Source organism: Saimiri boliviensis, chromosome 19, assembly GCF_048565385.1.
Source record: "Saimiri boliviensis isolate mSaiBol1 chromosome 19, mSaiBol1.pri, whole genome shotgun sequence".
NCBI lineage: Eukaryota > Metazoa > Chordata > Mammalia > Primates > Cebidae > Saimiri > Saimiri boliviensis.
In genome coordinates this window covers 28,149,899-28,163,118 of record NC_133467.1, presented here as the reverse complement: position 1 = coordinate 28,163,118, position 13,220 = coordinate 28,149,899, and the positions used below count along the sequence as shown (strand labels likewise).

Here is a 13,220-nt window from a genome sequence, read left to right as displayed (position 1 = left end):
AGGGTTTTTCGGGCAGTGACAATATTCTATACAGAACTATAACGATGAATACATATTATTTTATATTCATCCACACCCATAGAATATGCAACACCAAGAGTGAACCCTAATCTAAACTATGGACTTTTTGAGTCATAATGACGTGCCAACATAGGTTATCTTCTTTAACACATGGACCCCTCTAGTGAGAGGTGTTAATAATGGGGGAGGGAATGCATGTGTGGGAGCAGGGAGCATACAGACATTTCTCTATCTTCCTCTCAACTTTGCTTTGAGCCTAAAACTGCTCTATAAAAGTTTCTTTTATATATATATATATATATATATATATATATATATATATATATATATGTGTGTGTGTGTGTGTGTGTGTGTGTATATATATGTATGAGTGTTTATATGTATATATATACACACACATGTATATATACACACACACACACACACACACACATATATATATATATATATATATACACATACACATTCTGTATCATAAAAGGGAGAGTGTGCTTGAAAATTCATGTAACTTCTATTTTTTTCTGGTATAAATGAAGCAAAGACTATATTCTTTTAGAAAGAAAACTAACTTTTGTTCAACAACTTTTACATGGCAGGAACATACACAACCTTAATCTCATTTCTTCGCAATAATCTTATGAGGTTTTACTGTTTACAATTTAGGAAATCAATGCTCAACTGTTTGAAATACAAAAGAGTTCAAACCACAAATTATTTTCTTTCCATTGTAATTACACAAGTCTCCTTCCTTTGCTGCACTCCTTTTGAGATGAGTTGGAGTTTACACTCCCTACAGAATAGATTCATAAAGGTCTTCTGTATACTTGTAAAATTAACCAATATACATTAAAGTAGAGTTAGTCTGCTAAATGCCTCTGTCTCTGATTACCTGCTTCTACTGTGCCAAGACCAGGAATTTTTTGTTAAAAGGAAGGTCATTTTTGATACATGTAGACACTCCTTTAAGACTGTAAAGTCTACAGATAGGACCAAGACGTGACGTATAAGATAACCATGCCATAAAATTTATATTACTTTACATTTCTAAATCATTAGCTGAGAAAACAATGGAATCACCAACCATCTGATTTGCCCAGCACTGAGGAGTTTCCCAGGACTGGGTAGTTTCAATGCTAGAACCAGGACAGTCCAGGGTCAACTGGAATGAGGTTGATCACCTTACGAAACAGAGACGGAGGAAGGTCAAGTATTTCACCCAAGGTCACACAGCAAGTTAGCTGATAGAACTAGACTAGAACCCAGAGCTCCAAGTAACTACTTCTGAGCCTCTCCATCTAAACCATAATGATTGTTAGATTTCTACAGTACAGAATTTGATCCATCCCATGACCACACATACTTAAGTCAAATAGATGGTATTTGGCAATTTAAAAAATGACAACACGCAATTCTGTTTTGTTCCAGTATCTATATCCTAACTTTCTCATTTAAGTGAAGCTAACTCTAACCCTGAGCTGTGACGAGCGGCCACTGGAAATTCACCTACCTGTCTTTATCTTCCCCTCTCTAGCTGCCAAATAGGTAAACGACGCAGGCCCACGTGAGTTCACACACAAAAGATTCTGCAATAGTAACATTTATCTTGTACATGTTCCATTTATCTTTGGCAAAAAGCTTCAGACCCAAACTATCTTAAGTGATCTCAAAAAGACAGTGATAAGTACCTTCCCCGTCATTATTGCTCCATTTTATCACAGTGGTGATAGCAATAATGGTGGCTGTAACCCCCATCAAGTCCATTTAACGTGGCTCATTTTCAAAAGCCACTCGATGTCTTGTGACAGTCTGGCCAGGCGGCATGAAAAGATCACTTAACCCCGATGATCTGAGGAAGACTCTGAGTGGGGAAAGAAGGCCTTACAGTCAGAGGCGAGATGGTAAAAGAAGAGAAGGGATAAAAAAGACCATTGATTTTATGACAAGGGGCAGAGCCACTGTCAAAACTGAGCAGCGCAAATTGAAGGAATGTTTCAATTAGCTGTTTGCAAGAGAAATTCCTCAGAAGTTGGGTTGCACTCGCTTTTGGTTATTGTTGGTTATGTTTATTCTCTGCTTTTACATATATGCATATGTGTTTATTTTTGACACTAACAGAGGAATCTAAAATTAGAATCTCTATTAAGATAATTAAAGAAGAGCCATGATAATTTTAATAAGAAGGTGTTTTATGATGTGACAGGGACCAGGGTAACAATCCCAGGCTGAAAGGTGGGGGTGGGAGGGTGTTTGTGGAGCCTGTGCAAACAGCCTGCCACTTACACACCAACACAGGGAGCCTAAACTGCCTCCTTTTCTGCAATCCCTGTGTCAAACTGGTTCATACACAACCTTCCTGTGATTTCCTTAGCAGGTGTTGAAATTGTCACCAAAGCACACCTGTTTCTGGAGGCAATGGATGTGGATGAGGGCCAGGGATAGGTAGATAACCACGGAAATAAAGAAACCAACAGGACTCTATGTTTTGCAACTCTCAAGTTTTCAAACATGATTAGGCGTTGGTGTTGCCAACAGCTGTGACTGAAAATGTAGAAATATTCGCAGTGATAACACAGCTATTAAGTCAGTAAAATGGGAATAACAGACCATATTTCATAATGCTGTTGTGAAATTTAAATAAAATAGTTCATCTTAGAGTGTTCAGCAAAGTGCCCAGTATATAGTAAGCTCTATATAAAGGTGATTATGATTATAATGGATCCATATAACATATACGTTGTTGAGCTGAATTTTCTGAGCATAGATCTTAATAAAATTCTCTTCTAATCCATCTAAAAATGTAAGTCTTGTCATAAAACTGATTGAAGGGGACTGAGGTTTAAAAAAAAAAAAAAAGAACTCCGATTCTGTAGTTGAGTTCAGACTTCACTACCTATAGGCCTCACAATCTTGATAAATTATGATCACCAGATTTAACATCAAGAATAATATTACATGATGCTTTAAAGTTCAAGGTGAGAGACATATTCACCTGGTTTTGAATATTCATTTCACCACTTTCTAATGATGTGATATTTATACACTCATAGCTCCAACACAGTGCTACCCATCCTTCAGATTTTAAATTTAACAGTATTTCTTCTGGGCTCCCTTATTATGTATTATTTTATTATATATTCATTTTTATATATTCTCACTGTTCGTTGTATTTATCCCTTAGGACATTTGTTAGAATTATTATGCACTAACTATGCTATTATTTTCCATCTTTCCTGATACACTGCAAGGTCCAGGAAGGCAAGAAATTTGTTTGTTTTGTGACCACTAGTATCCCTTTGGCTGGCACATGGTAGACAATAATTATTAAATGAATAAAGGTCTTTGAGCAGAAGAATGATGTGACCTTAGTTTCAAGAGTATCATACTTGCTGCTGATTTTATAAGACCTTTTAAGAAGACAAGGATGAAAGTGGAAAAATGTGTCTGGAAACTTGCAGTAATTTAGGTGAGATGTTAGTGGCTTGAACCAAGACAACAGTAATGGAAACGGCGAGAAGTGATTTTTAACCCTAGATACATTTTTTATAGTCGAACTCAAAGGCTTTGCTAATGAATTTGACGTAGGATAGAAAACCAAGAGTTAGGAATCATTCCATGGTTTTTGGCCTGGGCAACTGGATAGCTAAACTGCCATTACGTTAGACAAGGAAAATGACAGAGACAGACCTGCTGTGGAAGTTCATTTTTGGAATATTTTAAGTCATAATGCCTGTGAGATATCCAAGCAGACTTACTAAGCCAGCTGTTGTATGCTCAGGTCTGTGGTTTAAAAAGGAGAGGTTTGAACTGAAGATAAAGAATTCATATTTAAAACTGCGAGACTAGATAAGATCACTGAAGAAACAGAAGAAGGCCAAGGAATAGAGCAATCCAATGTTCAAAGTCAGGAGGTGATGAAGAACCATCAAAGGATATTGAGGAGGAAAAGTCAGTGAGGGAAGATGAGTAGACGCTACAAGCTTTCAAAGAAGCTAGAGTGATGTGCTAAGTCCTGTAAAATAAAACAAGAACTAAGAATTTTCCTGTATGGCATCCTGGGGGTGATAGTGGAGATAAGGGCCACTATTAAAAAGCATATGAGGGCATTGTTTTATAACATATCCCCATTTTATTCACCAACTAGGGTCTGCAGAAACTGAATAGATTGTGAGGGATGACTGCACACTAATGCTAGCTCAGCTATGTAGCAGCCCCAATTCCTCACAACCACCATGCCAGATATGGTTATCCTAGCAACAGCCGATTATTATAAACTCAGGTATGTTGCATGGGGCCATTGACTTGGTGAATACCTTCTTTTTCTATTCCAAACAGAAATAGGATTGAAAGCAATTTCCGTTCACATGGAATAGATACCATGATACACTTAGAGTTTGTTCCCAAGATATGTTAACTCCCATGCTGTCTATCATCATTTAGTCTGAAGAGGATTGGAACATTGTGACATTCCACAGAAAACCACCATGATCCACCCTGAGGATATTATGTTGACTGGACCTGATGAGCAAGTGGTTACTAACACATTGGTGTCTTTAGAAAGCACATGTACTCTAGAATTCGGGAGAGGAGCACTGAAGATTCAGGGGCCAAACATAGCCATAAAATCTGTATTGGTTTAGTAGTTAGAGCTGTACCAAGCCATTCTCTTCAAAGTGAAGACAAATTATTGCACTTTCTACTATGATGAATGAAGAATATTTTGGGTCCTCGTGGCTGCATATTCAACACCTAGAAACATGGCTTTGGACTAGATACAGAGTGATACAAAAGTCTACAAGCTTTGAGTGAAGCACAGAATAGGAGAGGGCTCTTCAGCATGCCCAGGCTGTGGTATTAACCATCTTGCCACCTTATTCTCCTATGATCTTAGAAGTATCAGTACTGAAAAGAAAAAAAAAAAGAAAAACAACAACAACAACAACAAAGAAGTATCAGTGCTGGAAAAAGATGCCATGTGGAGTTTACAGGAAAATCCCTTTGCAGCCCTGGGGATTCTAAAGCAGAATCTTGCCCTCTGCTGAAGAGAATTACACACCTTTTGAAAAGCAACTCTTGTTATGTTACTCTACCCTAGTGAAACAGACGCCTGACCATGAAACATCAACGGTTATGCAGCTGGAACTTCCGATGAGGAGCTGGATCCTTTTGACCCACTGTGTCCTAAGGTTCATGGGCTCAGCAGCAATACATTGTGAGATGGACTTGCCGCCTTTGAAACTGAGCTCCACCAGAACCAGAGGGTGTGAGTAAACTGCATACTCCCCAGGGTATCCACCATTCTTGGACCAATGACGCTTCCTCCGCTTCCGTCTATGGCTCTTTGGAAATTGTAAAAGGAGAAGGAAAAATCCCGAGCTTGGTTTATGTAAAAATGAGTTTAGTAACCAGAAGCAAGCTGAAAATGGACAGCAGTCTTATGCAGCCTCACTAGAAGCGGTTTCAAAATGCAATGACAAGAGGAAATCTCAACAGGTGACTATTCTAACAACGCACCTGTTCGTGTACTTTGTGTGGAAGAAGTGACCCGACATTCGAATATAAATGAACTCCTAAGCAGTGGCAAATACTAAAGAGACCTGGAGTATAGACCTATATTATTCTTCAAGGTTTCTGGAGGCAATTTGCTATTTCCTTAAACACTTTTTCCCATGAAGCCCAATAAAGTTTTATTTCTTTATCTCCTCCCATATCTCTCTAATGTCTCTTTAAACATTAGATAATGGAATTTAAGTTTTTTCAACAAATAGCTCGTGAAAATATCTTTATTGGAGAAACTAGAAATTATGCAACAAAACAGAATGAAATATTAAGAGCTTAGTCCTGAAGCATTAACCACTAACTGGCCTCCAGCACTTCCAGCATCATGAGGAATCGGTGTGTCCCATGATCCAAAAACCCATTCTGCCAATTCTTGGAGAGACATTTAAGAAGATAGTCTTCTATTTCTCTTTAGTGATCTCAGTATTTTCTGTATTTTTTATTTTTTTGTTGTTGCAATTTTTCTTTTCTACCTTTTTCAGGCACCCAACACCACCACTCCTACTTTTTGGGAGAGTGAGGGAATTCTTCTTATTCCTTTACATCTTAATGTAGGAGTGACAAATGGTTATCATCCTACTTGCTAACTAGTCAAATCATGCAATGGCTGCCTAAAGTCTGCCTCAGAAACCACCTCGACACTATGGGGGAGGGTGAGAGGGGGAGTGTGCTGGATTAGTCAATTCATTATTGATGTTTGTGACAGGTAAGAGAATGAGTGATGTCCCTGCACGGCTTATTTGTGAAATCTGCCTTTGTGTAAACTTTAAGTTAATATTTTACCCTGATCCTAACTCTCTTTTTGCTTTTCAAAAACTTTGATTATTTAATGTTTTAGTCATCTACAAATGTAAAGGCGATAGAATAATGCACCTGTTTTATCCGCTCTCCACATTCAACAAGTATTATCAATATACGGACAGCCTTCTTTCATCTTCTCACATCTAAACACCATGTCCCCACGTCAGGATTATATTGAAACAAATGCCAGAAATCATTGTTTCAACTAAAAATATTTCAGTATATACCTCTAAGGAAACAAGAACACTTTTAATACTTGCATTGTCTAATAAGTGAATAAAAGACTTTCCCACAGTAGGAGTTTTTAGAAGATAGATGCCCTCGTCCGAACTGCTGGACTCACATAATATGGCACTTTGCTGCCTATTTCAAGGATTGTCATTTAAGAATTGCACATTCAGCTAGAATGAAGACTTTTGCCTGATTTTTCTGAAGGGCAGAATCTATCAGCACATGCAAAGGTAGAGAGTGCAGGTAAATGAGAAGCGAGTGGTAGGTAATGAGACATAATATGAGTAAGGCTCTTCCATGCTTACCTGAGACAAAGCAACCAACATTCCTCCAGGTTCATTAAGATAACCAAATTGACCAATGGCCAACAAAAATGATACAGCTCAGGGAGACAAGCAGATGTATTTTGATAAAACAATGGTTTAATATTAGATAAACGATTCAATAGAGTCTTACTAGATTTTGGTTCCTAATTCTAAACAGTATCAACAAAGGTTTAAGAGGATTAGGAAAGCTAGCCTTATATCCCATTTCCTAAAAGGAGGTAAGCCCGGAGGGTGATTTTAGTCACTAGACACTGGAATCAGCTCTATGTGTAACTAACAAATCTGCCTATTCTTGGTGAAGCCATGAGAAGTAAGCAAATGCCAAATAATAGACCATATGACCCTGATGATCTGAAAGAGCCATTTAAACTAGCCAGCATTTTCTTCAACCCACTGCTTCTTTGTCTCCTAATAACCACAGCCTAAATTGTAATCTCAGCTCCGAAGAAAATAAAGTGCTTTTTCTATGCAATGTCTGTGCTTGCTATCTGCATCCACTTTTTATTGACACACTAATACAAGCTCCAGAACAACGTTAACCAGTCTGGGCTATTCACCCTGGCTCGTGGGAGACTCCATTGCCATATCCAGGACCTCCTCATTTCCAGTGTATTCCAATTTACTCAAGCTGCTCCTCTGGGCTGTTTTATTTCCTCTCACTCAGATGTATGCCCATCCGTGAAATGTCCATGAATAATACTCTGGCTTCATAAGGCACATTAAGTAAATCCCTGAGTGAGTTTGCATTACTTAATCCCCTCTTCCTTAGAAACTGGATTACTCAAAGCAAGCTGACTGACTTAAAAAATGTCGAGCAAACAGCAAGCAGCATCATGTCCATTGTTGAGCTTGAGCCTCTCCACCTTACGCAGAGCAAAGCTGGCTCATCTCAGTGAAGGAATCCATCTGTTTGGTGACCTCTCACATGCACATCCTGACTGTGCTTTCCCATATGCTTTACGCTTCATACGTACAGTTTTCTGGAGTGTTTTGGGATGAAAGGCACAAGAAAAATGTCAGTTCTTACTAATACTTGCCGTATAGCTTTGCCACAATCTGCTTTACTAGAACAAGCATAAAATTACACATTTTCCCAATCATCAGGTAAAACACAGAATATTCTTTCCTGTGCACAAAGCAAATCCATATGAGATTTTATAATAACTTGGACAAATATTATTTTATTGTTATTTTTATAGGATGCTTCTGTACTTTCTTTTTTACACATTGCTCTCTTCACTAAATGCCAAGAATGGTCCCTCAGTGATTGTTTGGTGTCTGACTACCACAAATAAAAGGGAAACTCCTTCAATCACCTCTTCCCTCTTACAGAAGGAGCAATTGCCTAACAGACTCAGAGACAGAGTTGAAGACGACCATCATGGTGAAAATATCAGACGCTCCTCATTGAACCACACTGGGAAGAAGACAATGAAAGGGGGGTTTCAACCCACTGGCCACAGGGCTTCATGGGGCTCCATAGAGCTTCCTCTGCACACCTTGAGGCATGTGCAGAAAAACTACAATTTAGTTACAGTAACAGTTTCTAGAAATAAATAGCTAAAACATAAAAGACCATTGAGTTTAAATCAATTATGTATTTAAATTTCAAATTTTCGTTTAAAAAACCCATATCATTGGCCCAGTTGATTTACATTAGAGGACACTATGACCACCAGAGCTGCCTTATGAGGTGCTGGAAGGATGGACTCACAAAGGGGTGAGAACCCCAGCATTGAACACGTTTAGTTGAAACCAGAGGATAATGTGTCAGGAACACTGCAGAGAAGATTGTTCAGGTGAAACATTTCTGGGAGGTGTGCTTCCTCTCTTTCACATCACTTCCGACTCTGCTTATACAGATCCTAATGGTCTACAACCAAAATATTTCAGGCCACTTTATTTTCACTCTTCCACCCTAGGCAATGTCATGATTATCTCTTGCCTAAACAACTTTGATTGGCACCTCTTCAGTCTACTCTTCTTACCTAGACTCCATTTTCACCCAGAAAATTGCAAGACAAATTATGTCACTCTTCTGCTTAAAATACCTAGCAATTAGAATAAAACCCTAAATGTCTGCTCTGGTCTAGAAGGTCTTGCAGAATTTAGCTCTCTCCTGTCTTTCCAGATGCATCTTTTTCTCTCTCCCACTCTCTTACTACATTCAAGCTACAGTAATCTCCTCTCTATGCCTTAAGCAGTTCAAACTCTTTCACTTCGGAGGCTTTTTTCACTGTTCTTCCCTCTTTCTCAGCATTCTTTCTTTTGGCTCTTTTTACAGTCAGTAACTTCTTGTCTCTGAAATCTCAGCTTGACTGCCATCGTCTCAGAGACACCCTCCTGTGTATGCATTTCACTCTCAGTTACTCTCTATCAATCAATGCTCCTGCTTTTCTGTATGGCCCTCTGAAACATTGTCATATATGTTTATGTACTTCAACTTATCTTTTCCACAAGAACATTATCTTCATGAGGACGGAGACAGTTCCTGTGGGTCTGTGTCACCACTATATCTCCAGGTCTTAGTGCAGTCTCTGGCATAGGGTGAGCATTCAGGAAAGAATGAATGAGTGAATGTACATATACAAAGGTAAAGGAGACAACAGGTGACTTTGGAACTTCCTTGGTGCCGAGGCTGATGTAATCCTCAAAGACACAAGGTTTTTGGCCTCATCAAAAGTCCAGTGTCTTAACATGTATTTTTTTTTTATATGAGCCAACAAATTCTGAATCTATAACCAGGAAAATTCTTAGTCCTATTGGATAGAACTGTGGCAGATAGTATGAATACATTATTTCTTCTTTTAGCACTGACTCAGGAACTGAGCAGGCCTAGCCCCGTAAGCTAGGGCATCAGTGATCCCAGCTATAGAAAGCTGGGGCAACTGGGAGAAAGTGGGCAAACGAGCAAAGACCGACATGAACACCCACCCTGTTCTCCTGTGGCACACTATTTGTATCCATGTGAAAGTCCTTACCATAGACTACCTTTTTAAAAATATTAAATTTGTCCTCCACAAACAAAACGTAACCTCTGCAGACAAGAACATGGATCGGATTCATTCCTTTGTTCCCACAGCACCTACAAACTGTGCTTTCATAGATTTGCTCAATAAATTTTAGTTGAGGAAAATGCTGCCCTTTTAAAGCACTCTTAACATTCTGCCTTTGAAACTATGCAGCTCGTTATACAACAGCTATCTATTAGAGATAGGAGACATAAAGGAGCTGAGAGAGAATTTTCAGAATAAACCTCTGAAACTAATGGTTTGCTGTTTTATCTCCCAGATCCATGCTTCTATTTTTCTGTTAAGCTTCATACCCCTAGAAGGATGGCCTCTGTAGACAGCATTCTGCATGCTTCCTTTCCCAGCTGGCAATGGGACACATTCACCGGATAGTGGAAGGAAGAAGAAACATCAGGATGTCTCTTCATTATTCACTCACCTCTCTCAAGGTAGCCCCACATCCATGGTTCTGGACATCCTTTTTGGTTTTACATCTTCGTTAATAAAGATTTTCCATCTGAACCGTCTGGGTGAGTTCTGCTTTGCTGTGACCCTGACTTCTATGTTTCAGTACATCATGAGTAGCTAAGACAGCCAAATTTTTCCAAGATAGAAAGTTTTAAGATAAAATTCTTCAGGAGACCTGAAAGAGTTTAAGAAAAAGAGCTATCATTAGCATCAAATCAAAGACAGAACATGTGAGAATGAGGTGAAAATCTTGAAATAAATCTATGAGATAAGAGAACAGCATTAAAAAGTAAATGAAAAGAGCCCCCGGAGCTAAAAATAGTTAGAGAATTAAGGACATGGAGGTTTGGGGTAGGAGCTACACCACTGACATAAGCATCAGAAAGATATATGTTAGTATGCTTAATAGAATAGACACTTCATGGTTTTCTAATTGAATGGCATGCCAAAATTTTAACCAAGTATGGAATTCAGGGATTTGAAAGAAAGGTGACATTATTTTATTCACCTTTTAAAGTGTGTTTGTTTGGATTGACTCCCACATTTGATTGTGTGAAAGCCTTGGGTAGGCAGACATGTGAAAGTCTGTCTGGAAAATCTATATTACTTGAAAGCCATTAATATAATGTACAATGAAATTTACATGCGGCAGGGACAGCACCTATTCATGTGAACAAATTCTTACATTTGGCTTTATCTTGCCAAAAAGAATTCTGAATTTGGTCTCTCTCTCATGCTCTGTCCTTGTCACATAACTTATATACAATAAACTTCACACACATAAAAATGTATAATTTGGTGAGTTTGGGCATATGCATATAACCATAAAACTACCATCAAGTCAAGACAGTGAATACATCCATCAGACCAAAAGTTTCCTCATGCCATCTGGAATACCTCCTACCTACTCTTTGTTCCTTCATCCTCATCCACTGGGAAACTATTTGTCTACTTTCTATCACAGAACATCTTCAGTTCTCTAGAACTGTTTACAAATGTAATTACAGAACATGTCCTCTTTGTGTTTGGTGCCTTTAACTCAGAATAATTATTTTGAAATTCATCCATGTTGTACAATGTGCCAATAGTTCATTGCTTTCACTGCTAAGGAATATTCCACTGCATGGATATACCACAATACTCGTCTGTTGATGGCCAACTGGGACGTTTCCAGTTTGGAGCTAATATGAAACTGCTATGAAAATGTGTACAAGTCTTTTATAGATATATGCTTTCATTTCTTTGAGGTAAATGCATAGGAATGAAACAGCTCGGATATATGGTAAATTTTTGCTTAACTTTTCTTTTTCCAAAGTGGTTGTACCATTTTGGATTTCCATCAGCACTGGATTTCCAGTTGCTCTACAGCCTTGCTAACATGTGATATGGTCATTCTTCTTAATGACAGCCATTCTATTAGGAAAGCAGTAGGAATTCATGGTTTCTTTTGGATTAATTGTTTTTATTTTCTTTTGTTAAATTTTTAGTTATATTCCTCTACCATGTTATTATAAAAGGTGCTTTAGAGTTTGTAATGTACATCTTTGACTTATTGCAGTATACCTGCAAGTGAGAGTATACTGCTTCACATATAATGTATGAACCTTGAGTAGTATAGTTATATTTCTCCCTTTTTGTCCTTTAGGCTATTATTGCCATATATTTTGCTTATACATATGTTATAAACCCCACACTGCATTAATATTTTTATTTAATATTAACTTAGGTTCACAGATATAAATGACAGAAAAAGCTCTTATATATTTACCCATGTTGTAACTGTTTCTAGTGTTCTTCATTTCTTTATTATGGTTCAAATTGTCATCTGGTGTTATTTTCCTTTTTCCTAAAAACTTCCTTTAATACCTCTTGTACAATGAATGTGCTGTATTTTCAACTACTATGTGCTGAAAAAAGTATTTATTTTGCCTTCAAATATAAAATACATTTTCACTGAATACAGGATTCTGGAGTGACATCTTTTTTTTTTCTTTATTTTAAAGACATTGCTCTACTGTCTTCTTGCTTCCATTGTTTCTGACACCCCAAAAAATCTGCTGCTACATTAATCTTTCATCTTTTGTATGTAATATGGTGTTAGCAAATTGATTGTTATGCCTTGGTGTAATTTTCTTCATGTTTCTTATGCTTGGGGTTCATTAGGCTTCTTTGATATGTGATTATAGGTTTTATTAGGTTTCACAAATACTTGGCTATTATTTTTTCAAATATTTTTTCCAAAACCCTTATCCTTCCACAGTTATGTTCACATGTGTACTAGGCATCTTAACAGCTTTTCCACAGGTCTGCAGTGTTCTTTTAATGGTATTTTTGTTTTTCCTTCCTGTGTTTAATTTCAGAAAGTTTCTGTTATATTATTACATTCACTAATCTTTTCTTCTTTCCAATCTATTGTTAAGAACTTCATTGGACGTAAGTGTATGTTTGTGTGTGTGTATACATATATATGTATATTCACATATATGTGTTACACATATATTATAAAATTTCAGACATCATAGTTTTAGGTCTTAATTTTTTATTTGGTTACTTTTTATTTCTTCCATGTCTCTATTTCAGATTGTGTATATCTAGAATGCAGTAGTAATAATCATTTTAATATACTTTCTACTAATTTTAATATCTATGTCAGTTCTGATTTTGACAGATTTAGTTTTTTTCTAAAAGTAGTACTTTTTTTCCCTAAAGTACATAGTACTTTCTTCCCTCTTCATTTGCCTAATTAATATATTGGGACCAATATAGCAAAATGCCATAAACTGGGTAGCTTATAAATGACAATAAT

General features: G+C 37.4%; 1 long non-coding RNA gene across 1 annotated transcript in view; it reads right to left on the bottom strand.

Moving 5' to 3' along the window:
- Positions 1-13,220, bottom strand: part of LOC141582255 (uncharacterized) — a 154,302-nt gene that overhangs the window by 101,478 nt on the left and 39,604 nt on the right. Inside the window, exon 2 of the long non-coding RNA XR_012515071.1 lies at positions 10,386-10,589. This is a non-coding gene — a long non-coding RNA (uncharacterized LOC141582255). The remainder of the gene's footprint in view (positions 1-10,385; positions 10,590-13,220) is intronic.